The sequence below is a fragment of the Adiantum capillus-veneris genome, chromosome 22 (genome assembly GCF_014529385.1).
Source record: "Adiantum capillus-veneris isolate H3 chromosome 22, ASM1452938v2, whole genome shotgun sequence".
NCBI lineage: Eukaryota > Viridiplantae > Streptophyta > Polypodiopsida > Polypodiales > Pteridaceae > Adiantum > Adiantum capillus-veneris.
The window spans coordinates 129,599,589-129,621,914 of NC_140952.1; positions in this window are offsets into that span (position 1 = coordinate 129,599,589).

Genomic DNA, 22,326 nt, shown 5'->3' on the forward strand with positions numbered 1-22,326 from the left:
CCCTATATCATGCGTAATCAAATGGTGTCATCAAGAGTCCAAAGTGTGTACCAACATGGATCGCAATCCATGTACTTCGGACTCAAATTTGACTTGTGACCACATGAACTATTGCCTATAATTTTCCTACATGCACTCGTGAAGTTTGGTCAAGTTTGGACTTGTTTTGATCAAGTTATGCTCATTTTTAATTTTCTAGTCAAGTTTTCGTTGTTGCGACTTTTTTGATGATTTCTTGACAAATTTCAAGAGCTAACTGGTTGGTTTTTTGATACCAAAATGCCTCGTAGAAGACCCCAAAAGGAGTGGGAGGCAGCACCATACAAGGTCATCAACATCTTGTTGAATGAGAAAATACATATTTCAGAGAAGGATCTAGCAATGATTCCAGCTAATGTATTCATTGGAAAGTTCCAAGATGCTGACGACATCAAAGTGAAGACAACCATATTTCTTAGAGAGTTGTGGACATTGCACCAATAGAGGGAAGTGATTGAAGGGTCCAGATGTTTTTAGTTAGACACATTCTTCCAACTTACGCCATGGGGAATAGATTTATTAAGAGCCCGTGAGTTGATAAACTCAATTCAGTATAATGGCGAAGCAACACTAATCGATAAAGATGGAGCTACGAAAAAAGTTAGGATAATTGATGAGCTGATCAACCAAGCTCTACACATATCGGTGGGGAATCATAACCTTTCCCACAAGATCAAGGCAATAGACAATGACAAGGCCTTTATAAAGAAACAAGGGCACAAGTTCACTTACAAGGACCTCATCTACACAGCGAAGGAGTTGCCTTTGAGGCTTATCTCACAACATTTGAAGGTTCAAAAACCACCACGATACACAGAGCCCACCCTATACATAGCAGTAGTGATGTCTATGGGGCTATCTAAGTAAAGAGTGATGAGGTGTGATCCTGGCAATTACATCTTGGAGAACCTTGTCAAAGCAAATTTGAAGGGAAGCGACTGCAAAGACCTATATGAATGCGGGACCAATTTTGAGAAGAATTGCCTGTGGGACGGGTGTCTAACCTCACTCCTATCTTATTGCAGATGTAGCGAGAACCACGATTAAATTGTCAATCCATGGGACGAAGTTGACTTGACTAGTGCATAGAGGCTTCAAGAGGTTGTCAAGCTCTTGGAAAACAACAAACAACTCACATCTAACTCAAGCTACATTCAAGTGACTGAAATCACTAAAAGCCAATCGCTCATCCGCAAACAAATCACATCCGACAGCATCAAATGACATCCAAATGTTACAAAATTTCTAGGACATGTTTAGAAGACCTAAGCACACATGTTTATGGTCTCAAATCCCACTTTAGGTCAAGTGCAAAAATCACGATTATTAACAACAGTGGATTTTTGACCTAGTCGTTTTCGACCCAAAATGCATCTAAATGCTTAGCAATGATACCCCAATATCCCACCTATGCTTAGTTTTTGATTTTGAAGTGTGAATTCCTACTTATGATGAAATTAGGTCGCGGGTCGACGACGCCAAAAGCTACAAACTACTGTGAAATGCTTAACTCAATGCGTAGAGCTCTTACCTGCGGTTGTAATGGAACAGACACAACTGCAATGTGACAACCGGGGAGGGAGTAGGAAGCGCGAGAAGGAGAGAAGTGAGCGTCGTTAGCTCACGGTATATATTTCATTATCCAAAACTTGAAAATAACTTACAAAAATTGGCTTTTATACCTTAGCCAAGGTTTTTGGTGGTCAAAACTAATAATCTGGGAGCTCTAACTAAAGATAGGTAAATGAAGGTTGATACAATTTGGAAGCTTGTAGCCCGGCTCATCAACTACAAGGTTTATCCGGAAAATAGGAGTTACAATATTTCCGATTCATCAAAATAATATATGATTTTACAATGAGAGCTTCAAAAAATGGTATCTGAGTTAGCTTGCTGCTAACATTCCCCCCCTCCTCGCCTATGTCGTCCCTTAACACAACTTTATATATGCTTTTACAATGAGAGCTTCAAAAAATGGTATCCGAGTTAGCTTGCTGCTAACATTCCCCCCCTCCTCGCCTATGTCGTCCCTTAACACAACTTTATGGGCTGAAATAATCTTTGGGTTGACGGCTGGTGAGGCGGTCCTTAAGTGCATGTAAAGCTTTTTCATATCTGATCTTTCTTTCTTTTTCTAGAACCTGCAAACATTGCATAGTGACTCTGTTCTTTAGCTCCACGATGGAGTAGCCTACAAATCTGGAAGTTAGGTTGCAGATCACTGGCCCAAAAATCTTCGTTCACCAAGTGAAGAACCCTGTGTAGATCGCTTCCTCAAACACCAACTTATTATGAGATGGCAAGAACATGTAGTGGGCGTAGAAGCCATAGAGGACTTCTTCGGAAGGTTGGCCACTAGGTCATAGCATAGACCCTTATTGCCCTCAAGGAAGGACATCCGTGGTGCTCCTGCTTGCTCTGGCTCGTGAAAGATTTCAATGCATGTGATCAGCATGCGGAAAATTTTGTAGAGCATAGAACATGAAAGATTAGGGAAACTTTTCAAGAATTCCATGGCGCCCGTTAGGATTTTCACCATGTATTCCTCTATCGATGTTCCCTTCTAGAGCTAGCAATCTTGGATAATTCAACCATGTAGGCCGCTTTTTTGTCATTACCTTGTGTGCTTGCCACGTCCTTACTCTTGGTACAGGACAAAAAATTGGGTCTCTTTGAAGTGCCACAGGTGCTCTTGTGAATAGAATCAGGTATTTAGGATTCTTGTTCAACCAGCTCTTTCTCCACTTGGGGTGGACTTCATCTGTGCTGTCTGCTTGCATGTCTTTGTATAGTCGTTCCTTGACCTGTAGAGAAGCTCGACCTTGATCAAGGGATATGGCAGTGATTGCTGACGCCTTTGTGCATTAATTTGGTTGGGAGTGAGTTGAATAACATTGACAGAATGAAGAACTCTCAACTCCCAATCCATCACTGCTTTCTACTACTCATCCGTCTCCTGAGCAACCTTCTCCTTAAGCGCATCTTTCTTCAGCTTTTGACAGCTGGACCATCGGCTCTTGATCGGCATCTGTATGGTACTTGAAATTCTTCTTCTCCCCCAAGTCCTTCTGACGGCTGTGTTTCCATCTCAAGGAATGAGACTGAGGGAATATCAATGTGGGGTTGTTTGGATGTACCTGCTTCTTCCTGTGTCTCTTGCTATCCATCCCTTTGATCGTATCCCTCAAACTCTAAAGTTGGTGGTCCTTCTTTAGCTGCCAATCTGGAATTATGGTGTTTACTTCTAACCCCCATTTGTCTATCACGTCGGGGTTTTCGACTTGTAAGTACTGAGTTTTGTTTCTATCCATGTACATTTTTCCTTGTTTGTTTGTCCCGATTTCCTCTTCAAACTCAATACCATGGTAATCAATGCGAATAGCATACTCTTTGTTAGGATCTACGTAAACCTGAGCTCCATGGCGATTAGTCTTATAAAAAGAGAGTATGTGCTTATAGAGCATTGTCGTTCTGATTTCTGAGTAAGTCAAGTAGGGCAATATTTCAGATGTTGAATCCAAAAAAGTGTATGAGATTTCTTCAAGGATAGTGTGCAAGGGATTGCCTTGATTCACACTTTCTTCGGTGGATACTCTACTGGAGGTTTCTCCAAATATGCCTTGGTTTCCTACTATACGGCCAGATCTAAGGTTCATATAGGCTTGTGAAGCCCTGGATAGAGTACTTACTATTGGATTGACTAATTGTCAAATTTTTCCACTTGATTTGAGTACAACTTCCATCAAGCTATCGATTCCTTGTCTGCACCTGATTCCCGTATCAATTTTGATCAAGTTAGCTATTCTTTTGCAAACATTTGTATAGTTTTTGCTAACTATTGTGATTGGTCTATGTGTATCACTTCAAATCAAGCTAATGTCAGCAGGTTGAGACTTTCCGGTCCTAATTTTGCAAAAAGTCAAAGGACTAATCAGCAACCTAAAAACTGAGTGAACATGTACCAATTTGCATCCGATTGAACCCAAAATTGCCCAGTGGCCTTATATTATGTTGGTCTAACACTGTACAAGTTCAAAAGTCAAAAACGGTTTCTCTGCGTAGCAGTAGTAAATAATCCGATTATTTCCTTTTCTCAGTTTTTTGCACTTTTTGGCTTGATTTTCCAAGTATACAACCTGTTACGGTCCCTGGAAAAGTTTCTCTAAGTTTAGACAAAATCTCTTCAAGTTTAGTAACTGTTTTGTGTCCGCAGACTTTGACTTTAAGAATCTGGCTTAAGTCTCACTTTTTGTGATCCAAATTTCACCAAAATTGGTTTGTGTGGTATACTTGATATGCTTGACCTTGTGGTATACTCAAACGTGCAAGATTATCAATTTTTGAAGGAGATATAAATAATCGTAATTATTTACTCTAGCTATTTTTTTGCAAGTTTTTGTCTCAATCTTGACACAGATCTGTTAAGTATCTCCACTTAAGCACCCTAGCCAAGTTTCATAAAGTTTGGACAATTTTTGGTTCAAATGGTCATCAGTTTTGTATTTGCAGACTGACTTTGCAACTTTGGTCACAAATTTCAATACAATGATCCAATTCTTACCAAATTTGATTTGTGGGCTTATTATAACATGATAAAGCTAGTGGTATACTGACTAGGTCAAAAAAGTTGAAAAATGGGGCACATGTAAATAATCTCAATTATTTACTTCTAGAAAATTTTTGCATCTTTTTGACCAACTTAGCATATACACATGTCGATCACATCAATATAAGTCTATGAATCAAGTTTCATCGAGTTTGAACAAGATTTTTCCCAATTTACACTCAAGTTCTCGGAAGTTAGTACAGACTTTAGTTTTTACCCAGTTTTTGGCCAACCAATTTGGTGATCCAAATTCTATGGTCCTTTACAAAAGTTGTTTGTACACATGCAATGAATCACTGGTATCAACCTTGGTCAGTTTTGAGTTGAAAGTAAATAATTTACTTTAGGTCCAAAATGAACATTTTTTTGCACTTTTTCAATGGACAATATTTTCATGAGCTATTTTAAGCCTATGAATCAAGTCAAAACTTAATTTGGCCTAAAATGTCAAGAAAAAGTAAATAATCTGAGTTTTTGCAAACTCTTGAAATTTTTACGTCAATGTGTCCTTGAGCTTACCCACTGGTTCATGCAACTTTTAAGCATACTCTCGAGTTGGATTGAGTGGTTGGAAGTCTTTTCGTGCTATTTCTGGCCGTAGACCTATAAATCTGCAACTTCAAAGAATAACTCACAATTGATTCTTTCAGAGAGAGCAATGTTTTGAAGTCCACCTCGTATCCTACTTACCCTACTCTTAGATTCTACTGCAATGGAATTGTGAAAAGTGTCCACAAACACTTATTTTCTTGTTTTTTATGGTTTTTTGGGCCTTGGTCTTAAGACTTGTCTTGTCTATCAATCATTCTGAGAACCCTACTCTAATTCTACAATCCTACAATCCTAAAGGCACTCAGCAAGTATGATCACTTCCAAGCTACCTTTACATAACAAAAGACGACAATCTTAAGCTATGTGGTTTCTAAAAGAAAGTTTTTACTCTAGGAGATCCTAGAGGAAGTTAAAGGATAACCTCACAAGATGCTCCTATTTTTTCTTAGTTTAGGTCTCTTCGATCCCCGAAAACGGTGTCAAATATGGGACGGGTGTCTAACCTCACTCCTATCTTATTGCACACGTAGCGAGAACCACGATTAAATTTTCAATCCATGGGACGAAGCTGACTCGACTAGTGCATAGAGGCTACAAGAGGTTGTCAAGCTCTTGGAAAACAACAAACAACTCGCATTTAACTCAAGCTTAACTCAAGCTAGACTCAAGTGACTGAAATCACTAAAAGCCAATCGCTCATCGGCAAACAAATCACATTTGTTACAGCATCAAATGACATCCAAATGTAACGAAACTTCTAGGACATGTTTATAAGACCTAAGCACACATGCTTATGGTCTCAAATCCCACTTTAGGTCAAGTACAAAAATCGCGATTATTAATAGTAGTGGAATTTTGGCCTAGTCGTTTTCGACCTAGAATGCATCTAAATGCTTAGCAATGATGTCCCAATACCCCTCCTATACTTAGCTTTTGATTTTGAAGTGTAATTCCTACTTATGGTGAAATTAGGTCGCGGATCGGCGACGCCAAAAGCTACGAAATATTGTGAAATGCTTACGTCAATGCGTAGAGCTCTTACCTGCGGTTGCAACACAACATACGTGACTGCAATAATGTGACAACCGGGGAGATAGTAGGAAGCGCGAGAAGGAGAGTTGGAAGGGTCTCTTTGAGAATTTAGGGACAAGGATAAATTTCTCTTTGGCCTATCACGTGCAAAGGGATGGCCAAAGTGAAATAGCTAACCTAAAAATTCTTGATCTACTAAAAGCCTATGTAATGGAATTAGATCAAAGGTCCCAATGGAAGAAGTACTTACCCTTAGTGGAGTATGCCTACAATAGCACTGTACATACTTCCACGGGAAAAGCACCTTTCGAGGTAATTGAGGGAAGATCAAAAAGTAGTGAGAACTGTTAGCTCACACTGTGCATTTTATTATCCAAAACTTGAAAATAACTTACAAAAATTCACTTTTATACCTTAGCCAAGGTTTTTGGTGGTCAAAACTAATAATCTGGGAGCTCTAACTAAAGATAGGTAAAAATAGGTTGATACAATCTGGAAGCTTGTAGCCTCGGCTCATCAATTACAAGATTTATCCTGAAAATAAGAGTTACAATATTCCCGATTCATCAAAATAATAAACGTTTTTACAAGGAGAGCTCCAAAAAATGGTATCCGAGTTAGCTTGCTGCTAACATAGCCTATCAAGCACTAGGCATGATAGATCAACTACCACCTGTAGAGTCACAACTCCATTTACTACACAAGGAAAATCACCCCATCAAAGCATTGGGAGGGTCTTCTTCTACTCTGACCAAAAGGCAAACACGAGGACAAAGCTCAAAAGCCAAGTTATAGATAGTGAGGCAACAAAATCAGATATTGATCTCAATGGAGAAATTAAGCCAAAGAATAGAGACACTCCCTCAAAATTCTAGTCAATAGCCAAAGAGGGGGAAGAAGAAGATGACATTATTGTCCCTCTAGTTAGGAACAAGCGCAAAACCACTAAGCAGATACCATTAACACAAACCCAAAGATCCATGGAAGAAGCACAGAGGCTACTAGAGGAACGATTAAAGAAAATGGCTGAGGAAAAGAAGAAGGTCAACAAAGCAAGCTCAAATGCAGAATGAAAAAGATAATTTAGAGTTGAACAAGAAGCTAGAGAAAAAGAAGCCTGAACAAATGGAAAAGGTCTGGCAGTATAGAAGAAGGAAAGCAACCGAAGAGGTAAATCTTGTCGGTACTTTTTGTCAACACATTCATAAAGTACTTAAAAGGAAATCCAAGCAACGTGCAAAGGAGGACTCCAAAAACCATAGAACTAAGGATTTAGAGTCTCTGTTGGACTCCCCCAAGGGCTAAGATACGACATAAGAAAAACTGCCACGAGAGGAGGTATATGCTGACAACAGTCAAGACACTCCTATCAAGACAGAGCAACGGTTCTCCCCAAGACCAAGAGCATTATCTCTTACCAATGAAGACAAGGAAGAATATGAAAAGAAAGCCAAATATCAAGAGGAGACTCAAGCGGAGCAGCATGACTTTGTGCAAGAAGACCAACACCAAATTGAGAAAAGAGATCAAGAGCATGCACCTGATCAGCAACAAAGCAAATAGTCAATACCTGGGACCTTTCAACATCAGACAAATCAAGAAAGAGGCCTAGTATCAACACATTTTAGAGGTGTGATTGAAGATGCGGATACGTTGATCAAGGATTTTGACCTAGAAGATCAACTGGAAGTGATCAAACTTCAAATAAAATGCCAACGAGCAGTATCCCAATTTAGGGAGCTAGATTCTCAAGATGCCTAGAAGGCAAAAAATGCGGCAAAATCAGAGAGTGCAAAGCTACAACAACAAAGAGAAGGCCTCCAGGAGGACACAAATAACCTGCAAGAAGTACTAGAACAAGTGACAAGGGAAGCAGAAGGATACTTCCATGATCTACAAGACAACATTGCAGTAAACAGTGGGATGCAAGAGGAACAACAAAGAATAGAGGAACAATTGGAAAGAGAGTAGAATCAAAATGCCAAGCTAAGGAATCATATGATGTTGTGAAGCATACACTATCTCAATTTTTGGTAATACAAGACACATCAGCTCCAACCTCTACTTCTTAAACACCAACTGTAGTCCTCCAGGAGCACAAAACAATCAAGGTAGAGCTGGTTCAAGAGAATTATGACAAATAGACCATGACAATGGGACATATGGCTATACATGCTCTAAAGGATCAAGAAATCAAAGCATTAAAGGAATAGATGGCAAAGGCACAAGCTAATCTAGCTGCCCCAAGCTGAGAATCATACACAAGAGCTTCAAGGCAAAGAGCTAGCAATTTGTGCCTTGTAAGAAAAGATAGTGGTACCAGCTCAACAGGCACTAACACCAATGGTGGAAACAACAAGGGTAGACCTCCCCTCAATAGATCTACCAAGTACATCTGCTGAGGGTGGGCTACATGATTTGAAGATTCTAATGAGCTAACAGATGCTATAGAGGAAATGAAGAAGTGGATAACGGAGATTCTAGACCCTCACACAAGGAGTTTATGGTATATGAGCTTAAGGTCTTGGAATCCACCGCTTTGATGATAATAAAGCTTGACCAAGTGGTCAAGAACTTTGGCCCCAACATGATTCCATCGCCACTTATGAAGCAAGAAGCTCTATTGTGGAAAAGAAAGACCCTACCAGCACTTGACCCCAATCAAAAAGGCGTTTATAAAGATGTGCTAGTCTCAGTTGACCAAGTGCTCACTATTCTAGAAAATCAACCTCTATGGCACAAGAAGTGGTTCAATAAGTGCCACAGGATGAAAGGACCTATTTAATGGACCATAACATCTCAGGATCAACCCAACTTTCTGCCCTATCATTAGAAGGAAATCCTAGGAGATTTATGACACATGGCAAAGTAGGCAATCATCAATGCTGAACTATCTAGTGTTATCAAAGCCAATCAGAAACTACAGGCCAATGAAATTGTATATGGTGCACACTCTACAGGCAATGATCACTCAAATGCAGGATGTTCCCGATCTTACATGCTGAATGCAGATTGCCAAGATGATAATAACATGCATCACAACTTTTGAAGACATCGAGGCATCAGAGCACCCTTGGAAAGTGTTCCTCAAAGGTACACAAGGCATCACTTGGAACCTGGAAATAGAAGTCCCTAACCATAATATCATCATGGAGATATATGCCCGGGTTATGTTTTGCCTTTGCACTACATGCAAACCTTTGAAGAGGCATTCATGACCGGCTTCTTAGAGATGGATTCCACCATCTTTAACCCCATGACAAAGGATCTGCCCAACACAACATATAGCATATCAAAGTGCGATCCTCAACAGCCCGTTCAAGGATCTAGCAATCCAAGCCAACATGGTGGCCAAAGCAGAGAAGTTCAGAATGGTTACCAAGACACTAGAATAGAGAACTTTTGACTACTGAAGACAAATATGGAGACAGTGCTTGCACGAGCATGTGCAATAGCTAGGAAGGGGGTAATGTTAGTAAATGGACCAAACAACCACCCTCCTAGTCGGTCACCTCTTCACAAAGCCATCATTTTGGTACTCTTATTATTTTTTCCAAGAAAGCCTTGTAGAGAGTCGAATCATCACTGAGCCATATCTTTGTAAAATCTGAGTTGTAATCCTTGACTCTGAGTTTTGAATTAAGTCAGCCAGTGGCCAAAAGAGCCCTAGGTATAAAGTTCAATTTTTAAAGTTTGAACAAAACCCTTTGTATCATTATCTAAAGTTTTGGACCTTTTGAGTGTACGACTGAGAGCGGCTACTCTCAAACACTTTGTAATCAATTTTTCTCAAACTCTGGTAATCCAAATTTGATTCCAACAATTGCATTGTGTTCCTTGTTTTGTGCTTTTTAAGTTAAGTGTAATTATTCTCCATTTTTCTATGGTTCGATCGCCTATATGCAAGCTAAATTTGTTGCTTTGAGTGCACAAATGGTTGTTTTTTGATGTTTTGACCATAGGAGAGTGTTCCTAAGCCATAGGGTGACCTTTTTGGATAGTTCTATATGAAGTTTTTAGGACCTTGATCATGATGAATCGTGATTGTTTTTGTACCTTGTCGAATTGTGACCATACTTGGTAGGATAGTGCCCATAGACCTCTTAGAAAGTTTTGTAGCATTTTGACTTTGTTTGAGTGCCGAAATGGCGTGACGACCTAGAGCAATGAGACATGACATATACAGATTGTCTGAGTAGAGAGTGATAGATTTGCTAGTGCTATAAGTAGTTCCAAGGTTGACACCCCCTAAGAGTCTTCGTGCCCCATCCGAGTTGCTTCCCTAAGTATTGACAATATGTTAGTGCCAGACAGCTATGTTGTAGACGTGTGATCATGGCAATCTGCTAGCATTGTTCTACATCCATTTTATTAATGGTACTCTACGGAGATTTCTCCACATTCTTTTTTTTCGTCTACAATGCCCAAGCAAAAAATCTAGTGAGGAGCTCGATTTGAACCCAACTCATCAAGGACAATGATCTCAACCCTTACCACTAACCAACCCGGATAAGAGCCGTTTGTGCTCCTGAGCAGCAACTTAGTCACTTTAAAAAAAGCTTGCCCTCCCCAACCCACGACACTCTTGCCATAGGGATGTAATGGCCAAATCATGACAGCTACATTCGTCTATTGTGACTCCCCCCACACTTGGCACGCCATCAAGTTTATTATTTGCATTGCCTGTCACCTAACAATATCTCCACCAACACCTGTTGACTGCTCGCTTTTGCCTTCAATCAAAAAGGAGTAATCTTGTAAGATTCCCCCAAATAAACCATTTTCTTGAGATTGTGGCAACATACTCGCTCTACTCTAAATTAAATCTATTTATTTCTTGAATCCCTAGGATTATATCTAAGGTTTCTAAGGCCACTCTCAAAGGTTCAACCTGCCAGGCCTCTCAGCGCGAAGAGAGAGATAGAGAGAGAGAGAGAGAGAGAGAGAGAGAGATGGTTTAGGGTAGCATGCACACATCATGGTTCCCCACCATGCACATACCAGGAGCGGAGACCACAATAGCGCACATAGCACGGGTGTCTATCTAGGATCCTTGCCTCATACCTTCATAGCTATGGCAACCCCATCTACAACATTGAAGATGCATTGGGGGAAGGTTTGGAAACAAGTAGACTGTGGTCCTCCACATCCAAGAAGGTGGGGAAGCCATAGCTGGTAAGCATGTGGTAGAGATCCTTGGCAAAACCATTTTTCTTTTCGCTATGAGGCTGGAAACATCATCATCTTGCATGCAACAAAAAAGAGTAGCTTGCAATTCTCTTAATCTATTTTTGCACCATGTTTGTGGATCCGCACCAACATCGCCAAAGGGCCTTGTCTCTCTCTCTCTCTCTCTCTCTCTCTCTCTCTCTCTCTCTCTCTCTCTCTCTCTCTCTCTCTCTCTCTCTCTCTCTCTCTCTCTCTCTCTCTCTCTCTCTCTCTCTCTCTCTCTCTCTCTCTCTCTCTCTCTCTCTCTTCATTTTTAACTCTCTCTTGTCATGTGCAAATCACAAATACAGTTCTCTCGGGTGTTTTTGACCCTAACAAGCCATGCAAAGCGGTTGGGGTTCACCATACAATTTTGGTTTGCAAGTTGAGTGGGAATATTTATGGATTCTCCACGATCTAATTTCTCCAAATGTGTACCCCGTACTCGGTGGTCCCTATTCTAAAACATCTTGAATCAAACAAGATTTTGTTTCTCTCTATCTTTGTATACTAAAAAACAATGAGCTGCCAAAATAATATTGGGAGATCAGCATCCGCCACATCCCTCTCTCTCACTCTACCATGTCCTTCTCAAACATGGACGACTCCATGACTCTTTGTGTGGAATCTGCACATGAAAGCACCTATCCTTGAAGGTCTATGGCATGCACAAGATATTGACATGGGTGAGTGGAAGTCACCCATGGGTGAGAGGAAGTCACAATGAGAGTGCTAGTGAAGGCTATTGGGAAACATTATCCTCTTGGTTGTGATTTTGGGGTGATGCATATTCTAGATGTGGATTCTTCACAAAAGCTTTTGCAAAAACAAACATGTATGATGAGCGGAGATGGTGAGATGCAGGGTAGGGTATGACAGACTATGGAAAAGACAAAAGAGCGATTACTTGAGTGAGCATCAGTGAGAGACAACCTCTTTGAGATGGTGTTGGCTTATGACAACCAATCTGCATTCAATCATGTGAGTGACGAGAGTCAGAATCTTAAGTAAATCCTTTGAGTGATGGGAATAAGAATCTTATTTTTAGAACTTTAGTTGGCAAGATCTCAAGTTTGAGTAATCCTTGGAAGCTCATAGGAGGAGTCTATGTGAGATTCCTCCTTTCAATCCAAGAGAAGCAAGTAGAGGGAGTGAATAGGGTAGTCATATTTCCGTTGATAAAGGAAAATTAAATTCCTAGAATCAAACATCCATGTAGAGAACATAAAAAAAAAATGTGTAGGAGGGAATTCAAATGCCAATCAAAAATCTTGGGTACACACTTATGCATAATTTTATAAGTACTCTCTTGCAAAAAATCATAATATTTGTGAACCAATGCATCCTTGTGCATGCTTTCCATATCCTTTTTTTTGGCCATACTCACACCTGTGAGTGGAGAGAAATTATATTAACTAAAAAATAGTACAGTTGCCGTCAAGCACTACATGTGCCTTGGGGGGGCTACGGTTCCAATAGAGGCTTGTACACAAACACCGAGGAAACAAAGCCAACAATGAAAAACCTACCTTCTCAGGTGTCCAAGCAACTCAATGCATGAGTCCATTCTTCCTCCTTGTAAGATAACCCTCTTCTTGCTCCAACACCAAAGATGAGCTATGTTCTCATGCACGGACAATATCATAAAAAACGGGACACAAGCAGTTTGGCCTCAAAAACCTGATAGAGTTCTAGACCTGGTTCAAGTAGCCAAATCTAGTTATTTGGACACACACCAAGATGGCTTGGCTTTGGAATCTACACCCTCCCAAGATCAGGTCATCACTAAAGAAGATGATCTTCCAAGTCCTCCATACCCATTTGCAAACCTTCGCGGCCAACCCCTATGAAGTAGGGCACTTGAAGAATAGATGAAGGGGTTTTTTAGAGGCTGATCTACAACAAGAGCAGGTGTTAGAACTGAGCTCTCTCAGGGCTCCCTAAATCACCTTTTAAATGAATACCTTCATGTATGAAGGACATTTAGTCTCCCAAATGTCCTTAGTACTCTGTTTCTAGCGCTCTTCTGGTCAGTTTTTCTTCCAAATTTTGGTGAGTGGGTCGAACCAATCCTCTTTGTATATTAGCACATTATATACTCTGGGTCTTGGGAAGCAAGAACGCTCTATATTTTGGCCAATGTTAGGATCTCTAATTGATTTTTGATCCATTGATAGGTGGAGGTGAGGCTGCAAGCAGTTCCAAGAGTCTACCAATCAAAAGTCTTTTGTACATACCCAAGTTATGTTGCATCACTACGAGTTTCATATCCTTCCAGCCCAAGCTTTTGTCATCCATTATACATACTCTGGGTCTTGGGAAGCAAGAACGCTCTGTCTTTTGGCCAATGTTAGGTTCTCTAATGAATTTTTGATCCATTGACAGGTGGAGGTGAGGTTGCAAGCACTTCCAAGAGTCTACCGATCAAAAGTCTTTTGTACACACCCAAGTTATGTTGCATCACTACGAGCTTCATATCGTTCCATCCCCCGCTTTTGTCATCCCAAAGATGAGATAGTTTAGAGATACCTTTGTTGTTCACCATGCGTGCAACTTCCTTTCAAAAGGGTCTAAGGAACCCCTTCCAAGCTTGGGGAGCTAGGGGAACCAATTAAGAGAGGAGTCCATGAAGTATCTGAAGTTCTCTCCCCATTCCAGGGTTGAAGCTGCTTTGTTTCACTTTCCTGCTAGCTCGTGTGCAGCCTCCAAACAAGCTTGGCCCTCCTTGGTGCGTAGAATGCACGCTTTCCATATCTTAACAAGGAGTTTTTATTGTCTTTCTTTAGTTGACCATGTCAATCATCAAAATTTTGATATCTTTATTTGAAATCATTATCAAAATATATTAAAATCAATGCATTTTATCATCAATTTCATGCATCTTATATTGTATATACTAAGCTTGATGCACTTTGCATGGTACATTGTGTTGGAATTACGGTTGCAGAGAAATGCACACAGCTTGGAGAAGATGAAGGAAGCTCAAGGCACACAATGGAGAGTGTGTTACTTAGTGTGCAATGGAAAGATGGATAGCCATAGAGTGATGGGCGTATATACAATGCACGGGGGAAAAAACCTCCTAAAGAGGGAAAAAATGCCCCGGCGGTCCTAGTGTGTTCACACACATCACTACCACATGTATATGGTAACAAATCCCCCCTGGAGTGATGCGGTGAACGAGATCTGGCACATGAGTAAAGGGAAGTGCCATGCCCTAAGGACATGATCAGTCCACAAAGGGGAGTAAGCCCAAAGCTTTGCGGAAAGCTTCAAGCTTCTCATGAGACAATGCCTTTGTGAAAAGATTTGCAAGGTTGTCCTATGTTGGCACATAAGCCAGGCTGATCTCTCCTGCTAAGAGCCTCTCCCTGACATAGTGGTAATGCACCTCAATGTGCTTTGTGCGAGCATGAAAAACTGGGTTCCTCGCAACTGCCAATGCACTGTGACTGTCAGTGTAGATAGTGTTGGCAGTGTCCTGTCCAACACCCAAATCAGCCATAAGGCGTCTGAGCCATACACACTCAACCGTAGCTGTGAAGACTGCCGTGTACTCAGCCTCACAACTCGAAGTGGCTACAATAGGTTGCTTCTTGCTCAACCATGATATACATGAACTGCCAAGCATGAAACAAAAACCACTTGTGGACACTCCCGTGTCAAAACAACCAGCCCAGTCTGAGTCCGAAAAAGCATGTAAGTTTGGCGGCAATGATCCCCCCTTGGGATAAAACAAGCCAAGATGTAAAGTGCCACTAAGGTAGCGGAAAATCCTCTTGACAGCCTGCCAATGCTTAGACCCTGGGCTATGCATAAATCTACTGACCAGTGAGATTGCAAACTGAATATCCGACCTCGTGTTGCATACATAAATGAGGCAGCCAACAGCAGTTTGGTAAAGAGTGACATCAGCAAGATCGCCAGCATCATGTAGACTCAACTTCAAACGTGTTTCCATGGGAGTGGCAATAGGTTTGCAATCCTCAAGTCCAAACTTACATAGTAATGTCTCTATGTAACATTTCTGACACAAGGCAATACCACCATCAAACCTGTTTCCATGGGAGTGGCAATAGGTTTGCAATCCTCAAGTCCAAACTTACATAGTAATGTCTCTATGTAACATTTCTGACACAAGGCAATACCACCATCACACTGCTTAAACTGTATACCCAAGTAATGATGCAACACCCCCAAATCTTTCATCTTGAAAGTAGCATTCAAATCAGCCTTAAATTCAGCAATATGTCTCTCATTTGGTCCACTGATCAGCAAATCATCGACATAAAGAACCACAATGAGAAGTACATCATCCTCACGCTTTACATACAATGTGCTTTATATTGGTGGACTGTTACGAAAGCCTCGTTTAACCAAATGAGTGTCAGATTTCTCATACCAAGCACGAGGAGATTGCTTCAACCCATACAAAGCCTTCTTACATCTTCACACTTTGTCCTCTTGTCCTTTTATGACAAACCGCGAGGCTGCGTTACATAAACTTCCTCAAATATGTCACCATTCAAGAAAGTAGTAACAATGTCTGATGGATGTACATCCCAACTACAATGACCTACCAATGCACATAGAAAACACACAGTAGTCATACGACAAGTGGGAGCAAAAGTTTCTTCCTAATCTATGCCTTTTTGCTCTGCATAACCCTTTGCAACAAGTCGAGCCTTATGGCAATTGATCGCACCATCCGGCTTGCGTTTCAACTTGTTAACCCACTTTGTACCAATGGCCTTTTTTCCAGGAGGCAAATCACATAAAGTCTATGTGTCATTTTCTATAAGTGCATCATATTCTGATTGCATGGCAGCCATCCAATTTTTTGAATTTTGTGCTTCATCAAAAGACAGAGGCTCCTCAACATCATGTAAACTAGACACAGCCAAAGCATAACAATCTGATGCATAAGATTCATGGCGAGAGCCTAAAGGAGTATGACTAAACAAAGGTGCATCCAATTTACTATCACGCAAAGTGTGCACCAGCCATTTTGGCATACCTCTAGCTTGCTCATTTTCAGCCCTTTCCTCATCATGTACATCTGCATCAGTAATAGGCTGATCTAGAACATTTTCAGAACCATAGGCTGTACATTTGCCTCATTGGAACTTACATTCGTATTTCCATTACTGAAAAGAGGCAACAAAGTGTCATAAATGTCCTGTGAGCTTACATTACTGTCTCTAGTACATGACAGCAAGGGATGAACATAATCTTCCACAAACACTACATCCAGAGAAACCAGAATACGTTTTGTTTGCGGATGATACAACCTGTAACCTTTGATTTCAGCACTACAAACAACAAAAATACATTTGATAGACTTATCATCCAATTTTTTGCGCTGCACTTGTGGGACCAAAGCATATGCCAAACAGCCAAAACACGCATGTGCTCAATAGAAGGCTTTCTATCATGCGATGCTTCATATGGAGTAATAGACTGCAGAGCTTTAGTAGGACACCTATTTAGTACATAAGTGGCACACATGATGGCCTCAAGCCAAAAAGAATGCGGCAAAGCTTGACTTTTGACCATACTTTGCGTCGTTTCCGTCAATGACCTATTTTTCCTCTCAACAACACCATTTTGTTGAGGTGTATAAGGCACTATACATTGGTGTTTTATCCCACGACTAGCCAGAAATGCATTAATTCATGAGACTTATAGTCCCCCCCTCGATCCGAACGGAGGGTGCCCATAGTACATTTCGAGACATTTTCAGCCATAGCCAAAAATTGTTTGAAGCACATACAAACTTTGGACTTCGCTTTAAGTGGAAATACCCATGCATGCATGGAGTAATCATCAATGAAAGTCACGAAGTACAGGTAATTTCCCAAGGACGGAGTTTGCATGGGCCCACAAACATCACTATGCACAAGCTGCAACCTGCATGTGGCCCGAACTAAACCATCCTTTGGAAACTTAGAACACTGCATCTTACCCAAAATACATCCTTCACAAACATGTTTGACAGGTGCTTCAAGAGGCGGAAAAGAAGCAACCATGTTAGAGTTCTGCAAACGCAGCAAACTGGCAAAATTCAGATGACCAAAACGTGCATGCCAAAGTTTTGCATCTGAAATAGCCCTTGAATCTGCAACAGCATTTGCAAAATTTTGTCCACACTTGTCATACAAAGTGAGCTTATACAGCCCACGACACAAAAGACCAGATGCAACAATTTCATCACCAAAACTGAGATCATGAACTGTACATCTATCATCCACAAGTTTGACTACAAGTCCAAGTCTAGCAAGTGCGGATACAGACAAGAGATTCTTCTTGATCCCAGGTACATAAAGTGCATCAACAAGTGTGAAAGAACTGCCATTAGCAGTAGTAAGCACAATCTTTTCAACTCCCTGAACTGGATAAGAGGCATTGTTGGCACAAGTGACTGAATTCCCATGAGGGACAGACTCGAGAGAGGTAAACAATGCACGATGTGAGGTAATGTGCTTTGTAGCACCACTGTCAAAATACCACACATGTGAATCTGTAGCAACTGACAAGCATGCATCATGGAAAGCAAGATTGTAAGTGCACTCTGCACTAAAAGCCCATTCTGCATCAACATCAGCATTACAGTCTCCTTTCACAGAAGACTCAACAATGGATGCATTTGTAGTGGAATCAGCATTTGCATTGGAACCACCCTCTTTCTTCTTAGCCTCCTTTTCCTTCTATCATAAAATCTAATATCTAATATCTAACCAACCCAAATGATTTTCTCATATTAAATTGATCACTTAATGTGGGAGAATAAACGGGAACAAGTGTTAAGATATAGACATGTTCTTATAGATCTATCTCAACATGTGCTTATAGATCTATCTCAACACGGGGCCAATGGTAAAGGGGCCCAAATGAGAGATGGTCTATCAAAGAGCAAGACAAACAAATGGAGCATAATACCTTAGGGTTAGCTTCATTGAAGACCTCCAATAATGTGTGTAAAAGGCCTTTGACCTTAGGTAAGCTAGGGCTGAGCTTGAGGCGCGGGAACCCGACCCAGCTCGAGGTGCTTGTCCTGCTTGTCATGCTTGATGACTAAGGTGCTTGAGGTGCTTGCTGATTGAGGTGCTTGAGATGCTTGAGGTGCTTCACATGCTTGAGATGCTAGGGTTGCACTTGAGGTGAGAACCCAGCCCAAGCTTAAAGTGCTTATGAGCCAAGCTTGTGGTGGGAACTGGGCCTATACATGAGGGGCTTAAGGTGTCAAAAGTCAAAGATTCAATCCCTACAAGGAGGGGGCGATCCCTACATGAGGGGGGATGAGAGAGAACACCCACACACTCACACAAGGCATGCATGGTACAAAGAAAGCAAAAGGGACACTTGTCAAGTTCCTCCTCATGTTGCCCTCATGGTGTGCCTGAAGCCTATTGGTTGGCCACCCAAGGGGTCCAATAATAATTTAGGAGATTTAATTAAATGATTTAGCATTTATCTAGCCCTCTCTCTGGAAGGGGAAAGGGGGACACTTGTCTCAAGGCTACCCTTGCTGCCTGTAATGCCTCCTGCTTGTAATTGGCTAGGCCTGGAGGGGCCAATGAGCTTCAAGCATGACCTACAAGGGGGGGTCGACCCAAGCAATCTAGGGGGTTGCTTAGGGGGTATACTCACCCACACACACTCACAAACACTCTCATTGTGTGCTATGCAAAGTGCAAGAGCTCCCTCTCCTTCTCCAAGCAAGTAGAGGTTGAGAGCCTACACCAACACTCTTGGATATGGAGTGCGAATCCAACCAAGAGCCATGCTTCAATGCTTAAGCTTGCCATCTCCTTCTTCTTCATTACTATGCTATTATGTATGCTAGCAACAAGAGTTATGATAAGTGAGGAACCAATTCTTTCTCCTACTAAATGTTTCTTCTTCCTCTTCCCTACCCTCATTCCCTGCTAGCTCTCTTCACCTTCGAAGGTGTTTGAGGTCTTGGGACTGAGGCTTGGGATAGATAAAGCTTTTCTTCAAGTTTATGTTATGTTTGTGATGCATGAAGCTTTCCATCTTCATTGCATCACCTAGGTCACAAGGAACACAAATATTGTATTGTAACAAGTCTCTCTTAATGGGAGAAATCATAATACAAATGCCTATTGGAGGGGGGACCGGCTCCACGTAAATCCGGTCCTCAACTATTGTCATGTTCTCTAAATTCTCTCTCTTGCAAAAGTATTGTTCATGCCAAGTTAGCTAATTGCTATGATTCTATTGCTATCTTAAATTATGTTCACCCGCTATGCTCACAAAGTCATTTCTCAAAAGTACTCTCATTAATTTCCGCTACTCTTAAATTAAATAGGACAATTCCATTACATTGCTATCAGAGCATTTGGTTTCTCTTTTCTTGCTTAAGAAGAGAGGTCCTTAAGTAGCCTATAAATGGTTGATGTTGTTAATTATATTAGGGTAAGTGGAACTGGGATCTATTATCGCTTTTGTTGAGTCCACTATGTGGGGGATGGTGCACACCTCGGGAGATTTGGACTTAATAATGGAGTCTTTTTAGACTTGCCTACGGCTTTACCATTATTAAGCCATAAGAAGTCTGAAAGGAGCTAGCCCTCCGCAACTCTGCTATGTTAGACCTACTCCTCTACTCTCTATAATTAACCACTTCGAGCCGTGGGTGTAGATACTTAAGAGACAATTTTCAAGCTAAGAGGAGTGGCAACTAAGGTTTTGAATTTCCAAAGCATACACTAAGTACATACATAAATTTTGTTAACATGGCTGACAATAATCAAGAGAGTAGAATGAACATTGATAGCTTTGATTTTGCACATGAAGGTGCTAATGATGATGCTCCCATGTTTGTGAATTATCTCAACACTAGGTTGCAGCAAGCTATGGGCAACCGTGCTTTGCAAGCTGAAGTTACTCAACAACTTCGTGCTTATGGAATTTCCCTTCCTCTCCAAGAGGAGAGAGAGCTTAGGAGGCCTCTTGAAGAGACCCCCAAAAGAAGACTCTCTCCCATTCAAGAGGAGGAATCCAAAGAGCAAGAAAGCAATGAAAGTTTAAGTTCCTCTGAAGATGTGGCTCCATGAAGACGGCGGTCTAGACGATCGCCCACTCCTCCCAAAAGGAAAAGATCAACACATAGTCCTTCTCCTCATCACTCTGAAAGGCAAGAGAGGAAACAAAGGAAGAAAAGGGCTAGGAAGAGGTCACCCTCTTCTCCTTCTTCTTCACCTTCCTCCTCTTCCGACGAAAGTTATGGCTATTCGCCTAGAGAATACAAGAGGGGAGGACATCGCAAATCATTTCCTACATGGAGAAGGTCACAAAAGCTAAAGAAGTTCAAGGAGGGAGGAAAGAGTATCTCTTTTCTCACCTATGATGGCACCTTTGGTGCTACCGACAAAGTGTTGGCCTTCATCCAGCAATTTGATGCGGCCTTTGGAGACGAGGGCTTCACAGAGTCCTCCAAGCTACGCCATGTAGCTATGTAGTTCCAAAAATCAGCTCGTCAATGGTGGGCTAGCCTTCATGGCAATGGTAAAGCCCCAAAGACATGGAAAACTCTACGAGTTTCCATCATGAAGCAATTCCTTGCAAGCGATGCAAAAGACAAAGTGATTACTGAATGGCGCAGCTTGAAGCTTCTCTCTCATGAGTCTATCCACAAGTACGTAGACAAGTTTTGGGATTTACATCTCAAGGCTACTGTCTTTCAAAAGATAGACTTTGCCGAGAAAAGGCAGCAATTGTGTGCGGGATTACCTGAAGAGATGGCCGAATACATCAACTCTCAACGGCCTGGTACTATTAGCGAAGTAATCCATCACACCATGGTTGCTTTACGCATCAATTTCCATCAAGGGGCTAGACGTAATGTCAAGCCCATGGAAAACAAAGACAAAAATGATGCAAAGAGGAAAACCAATGTTCAAAATACTTCCCAAGTCACTTCCAGCTACAACAACAATCGGTCCAAGGAGAAGGGAGTTTACAAAGGTAAAAACAAACTCTCTCCTGAAGAGCTTGAAGCTTTCGCAAAGACCATAAGTGTTTCAAGTGTGGGGAGCAAGGACATGGCTATCGTTCTTTCCCCAAGAAGAATACTCGCAATGAGACTCCTAGGGCTTCCACCATCGAAGCTCCAAAAGAGGATGCTCATTGCAAAGGATCATCACTTTCCTATGCTTGGGGAAAGGTAAGAGAGCATGATGCCTTCATCTTGTTTGAGCCTAGCTCTACTCTCAACTTCATATCAACGAAGTTGGCCACCAAGTTGGGCATTCAAGCTTTTGAGATGGGAGATATAGTAGTGGCTGATGCAGATTTCAAGGGACAACAAGCCTCTGTTACTCCCTTGATTGGGAAGTTGAGGCTTCATGTCCAAAGCTATGTCAACAAAGAAGACTTCTTCATCTCTCCTCTCCAACATGAGGATGTTATCCTAGGGGCAACATGGTTTGATCGCATGGCTACCAACATGAAGTTCCCTGAAAGGAGAATCTACTTCACCTACAAGGGAAAGAACATGTATATAGATGCTAGTGAGCGTGGTTGCACTATTCCACTTGTAAATCCTCTTGCTTTTGATAAGTCAATGAAGAGCTCAGTTTCTGTGTACATGATTTTTGTCAAAGAGTCTCTAAAAGATACTAATGTTTCATCAAATGTAAATGGTAGGAATCAAGAAGAGTTAGACTTGTCTAATTTTCTAAAAGGATTTCAAGATGTGTTCATCGATGATATCCCTATGGACTTACCTCCAAAATGAGGGGATGATGACCATCATATTGAGATCCTTCCTGGAAGCTCACCACCTAACAAGCCTCCTTATCGAGTCTCACAAGCTCAACAAGAGAAGATCATGAGGCAAGTACAAGAGCTGGTAGACAAAGGGA